The 4,907-nt window shown below is 36.4% G+C and overlaps 1 pseudogene; it reads right to left on the reverse strand.

Annotated features, from left to right (window-relative positions):
• Positions 1 to 4,074: 4,074 nt before the first annotated feature.
• On the reverse strand, positions 4,075 to 4,230 carry LOC102251451 (annotated as a pseudogene).
• Between the last annotated feature and the right edge of the window lie 677 nt (positions 4,231 to 4,907).

Genomic DNA, 4,907 nt, shown 5'->3' on the forward strand with positions numbered 1-4,907 from the left:
CAGCCAAGATGGCGGCTGACAGCCATGCACTGAAGCGAACAGGGAGGCTTGCTTGCTCCAATGACTGCGAACTCCAACGTTCCCCGCCTGACTTGCGGGCCTCTCAGCTGCAACTCTAAGCAACTATGTTGTAAATATAGAAGCTAAACAAAACCCCAGAAACCTGCGTTAGTCAGCCAGGCTTCAGCCAGCCGGACCGCATACAATAAATTGTATGTAGTGTCCATTATGTAATTATAATAGTCAGGCCATTCTCATATTCTCTGAGAAATTGTCTTCAGGATGAATAGAAAGTGCTATTTTTAAATTACTGTGTTTTTTTTAAATACATTTTATTGATTTTTTACAGAGAGTACGGAAGAGGGACAGAGAGTTAGAAACATCAATGAGAGAGAGAAACATCGATCAACTGCCTCCTGCACACCCCCTACTGGGGATGTGCCTGCAACCAAGGTACATGCCCTTGACCGGAATTGAACCTGGGACCTTTCAGTCCCCAGGCCGACACTCTATCCACAGAGCCAAACTGATTATGGCTAAATTACTGTTTTTATAACTTAACTTTTTCATGGAATGCAGCCATGTCTTCTCTAGATTCTGTTAGTATGAAATCTGTCATTTGTTGGGTGTAAAAAGCATGATGCAGTTCATTACTGATTTATTATCTCCATCAAGTAATTTCCTCACCTCAGAGCAGTCAACCCCTTCCTTTTCTACCAATTACATTCAGCTGAGTCAAAAACAAGAATTTTATGGTTACTTTTACCAATACCAAATCTGGTAAGGGTAATTAAATGTTCCAAATGTCATAGTTAATGTACATATACTTGAATCATGTCTTTAAATATTATTTTAGTTTTCATTTCATACTAGTTTACTTCCTCTGTAAACATTGATGTGCTCGGAATTCGTCAATGCAATAAATTGAACTGATCCCTCTTGGCTCATAAAATATTTACCTGTGTCTCAAAATGTCAAAATATTTTAGCCTGGTGTTTTTAAAAACTGCGATTTAACATGCTGCCAGAAGTAAAGAATTAGTTTCCCTTCTTGAGGCAGATTATAAAAACAAACTGATATTTTTAAATTTATGTATTTTAAAATCCATGAAATCAAATTTCACTTCACATTTTCTGCTATCTTATGCAATTTATTTTATATTAATAAAATTATATCTGACACACTTCTTATTCCTGACAAATAAACTAAAACTCACTCAATATGTTAAGCTTTGCTTAAGTCATTCTAATTTGTAACAATTCCATATCTCCTTGCATTTATCAACAATTCTCTCCTCACCTAGAAGGCCATGCAGTGATTATATGCTATAGTAGGGCATAAACTTTCCTTTCACTCCACTAGCATCTGTGTGTGTGTTTGTGTGTGTATATATATATATATTTTTTTTTCTTTAACCCACTTGCTTATAATAGGCTTAAAGGAAGAATGGCTTCTCCGATATCAAAAGTCAGTGAAGCAGCTGACATAGAATTTCATAAGGTTTTGGTGGGTGGCAGAGCAGCGATAGCTGCCTAAGTGGAAGCTTTGCTGGGTGCACTTGGCCGTTATCACTAATTCCAGGGCACAGGCCTCTCTGGTGCGTGGCCAGTTGTATAGTCAGAGAAGCAGAGAGGCTGCATAATGATGACTTTAATGATCATTTTAGGAGAGTGAAGAACTCTGGTTACTATCTCAAGGTGTAATGAAGAAGCATAAATGATTGCATATAGGTCTAGAAATATATTTGAAGTCCTGGTTTCAGAATTCTCTTATGAGTAACGTAAGCAATGTTTGTGTTCAACAGAAGAAGACACATGACGAATACTTTTCTGGAGACTTTCTCAAAGTTAATAAGAGTATTTTATGGAATATACATGGTCAATTATTTTAATATTAGCAATAACATTTAATGAAACATATATGGTTTTTATGTTGTTGTGAATATTATATTTATAGTACATGTAATTTTTGTATGAAAAACAGTTCTTACATACTATGGATATCAACTTTAAAAATATATTTAAATATGATAATATGCCCATATTACATATTTATAAGTCTATAATTGTTAAAATTATGGTTTTAAGAAAATGCTTTATTCCAATGTAATGCCTCCATAATGAATGTTTGAAAAGATTTATTTCAGCAATAAAAATAGATACTGAATTTGGATTACACATTTAAATTAATTATAGAATCTGAATACACATGTTGGAGTAAGAATATATTTCTTGAACTACCTTTTTATATTGAATAAAAAATTCATCTTTTTTAAACTAACTTTTTTCATGAGTAACTTTTTAAAGTTATCTTCACTGAGACAGTAGATGTGTGTGACAGTTAGCTTGTCAATCATATCTGATTGAAATTTAATCACCTGATTCTCATAATTCTCACTCATAGTTAAGACTTGCGGGTATTACTTACAGATCCATCAAAAATTAGCTCAATGATCTTGAGTAAGATATGTAATTTGAATCTCAGTGACTCATCCCTAAATCAAAAGTGTTGGGATCTATGAAATATACATACTGTGCATGCCCTCCCAGTTCTTTACTTGCTTAATTCTTCATCTGTGGATGCTGTGTAGTATTAGAATTAAAAAATGTCATGATTCTAAAAGCATAAACCTATGTTGTCTACTTTGTCATTTTCTTTTGAAATTTCATATTAGTATTTAAGACTTGAAATAGACAATGTACCTAACACAAATAAGAGGAAGTTATTTAATAATGGTAACTTATTTTAAGAAAACAAAAGACAAACTTGAAGTTCTGTTATTTAGAAGAGGTCCCAGGCCCTCACCTCCTCCAACTCCCTACCTACCTACCTACACACGCACACATACACACACACACACACACACACACACACACACGCGCATGCACGCACACACACCATGCATGTAATCATGTGCCCAACATAACACAACTTCTAAGCTTATCCCCCACTGTAAATTTTATTTTGTGACTAGGGATATAATTCTGAATGTTTAAAGCTTCTTTTTATTTACCTTATCATTCTTTAAGATTAAAAAAATGTTAAATGGCCATGCTGTAGCTGCTGAAGAAAAGAGAGAACTTCTATTTTATTAACCTCAGAAAAATTAGGGAACTCTGTGCTTCTTTCTCCAAAAACTATACAAAGTTCTAGTTGCCAATTGTTGGTATCAGAAACTCCTACAACACTACATATTTGTAAATGTACATGTTTTTCCTTGACTCTCTGCTTTTGCTTATTCTCCTTTGATTTTTCCCCTTAATGTTTCCTAATGCTATGTATTATTTTGTGTTTAAAAATATAATCAAAATACTACATGAAATGTGATTTTTAAATAAAAACATAGGACAGTTTAATTATGAAAATCAAGAGTTCCTTTCACTATCCATTCACTCCCTAATACCCCACCCCTCTAGAAATCACATTGATTATTTCTGTTTTTAAGCCTACTGGTTTTCTCCTATGACAGATCTTTCGTTTTCCCCTCACTCCACATGACCATAGGACTCTGTGCAAAGCTAGAAGCTCCCCTCCCCAACCTGTCGTACTGCTAGATGAGTCTATGTGAATAAATTCAAGCCGATGGTATACAGTGATGGCGAACCTATGACATGCGTGTCAGAGGTGACACGCGAACTCATTTTTTTGGTTGATTTTTCTTTGTTAAATGGCATTTAAATATATAAACTAAATATCAAAAATATAAGTCTTTGTTTTACTATGGTTGCAAATATCAAAAAATTTCTATATGTGACACGGCACCGGAGTTAAGTTAGGGTTTTTCAAAATGCTGACACGCCGAGCTCAAAAGAACCATTGATTGGCTTAGGAGCAGCTTAGGGTCACACATTTTAAAAATCAAAATGTTTATCTTCTACTTTCCTTCTTTTTTTTTTTTTTTTAAGGTCTCACATATTTATTACCGAACCGACCTATGAGTGCAGGAAAATATTCACAGAGAGAAAAATCTCATTCTTCCAACAATTCCCCCCCAACACGTCCAACTGTCCAGATAGTAGCGACCGTTTCAGGAACGTGTGGATGCGGGACGCAAGCAGCGCGACGGGCGCTTCCTCACAGGCCCAGCGTGGTCCGTCTCCAGTGCCTCCGCTTGGCGTTGTACCGGATTCGGTTCCCCGTTTTCATCCAGATCCACTGCGGAATGGGCCGGTTCTGCTTCTGTTTCTTGGCCAGGAACCTCTTGATCCTGAAGGTCTTGTGAGAAGACATAGCGAAGGAAAGTCAACCGCACGCACCAGCCCGCCGCTCGCAGGAGTCCACTGTCAGAACCCATCAACCGTCAACCGTCCTACTTTCCTTCTTTGTAAAAACATACATTTTGTTGATTTCAGAGAGGAAGAAAGGGAGAGATAGAAACATCAATGATGAGAGAGAACCATTGATTGGCTGCTCCTGCATATGGCCCGGCTGGGAATCTAACCAGGACCTCCTGGCTCACAGGTCTGTGTTCAACCACTGAGCCATGAAGGCTGGGCTTCCTTCTTTCTTTATTCAGAAAGAAAACAAAAGTTGGGCTAGTGAGCGAGCTTCTATCAAGCAGAGGAGGAAGGACCTTGGAGGAGAGCAGGGAATTAAGAATAAAGAAACGGGTCTCTGGAGAGCCTCATGGAGTGCAACCTGACTGTCCCCTACCGTAGACTATGCTAGGAGACAGAAGTGTACTTGTGTCTGGATTTTGAAGTTTTATTGTTATAAGAAATGTTCCTATATTCAAATTAATGAGGAAATGTACCTCTATGTAAAAAATATGATGATTTTTACTATCACTACCATATTATTTTAGAGGGTCTTTTTTTACTAGAATTAACCAAATATTTATTTTATGGTTCTTGGTTATAGACTACAAAAAGCCTGAGTTTACTTAAAATACAAGTAAATGAAACATA

The sequence above is a fragment of the Myotis brandtii genome, unplaced genomic scaffold (genome assembly GCF_000412655.1).
Source record: "Myotis brandtii unplaced genomic scaffold, ASM41265v1 scaffold53, whole genome shotgun sequence".
NCBI classification, from domain to species: Eukaryota; Metazoa; Chordata; class Mammalia; order Chiroptera; family Vespertilionidae; genus Myotis; species Myotis brandtii.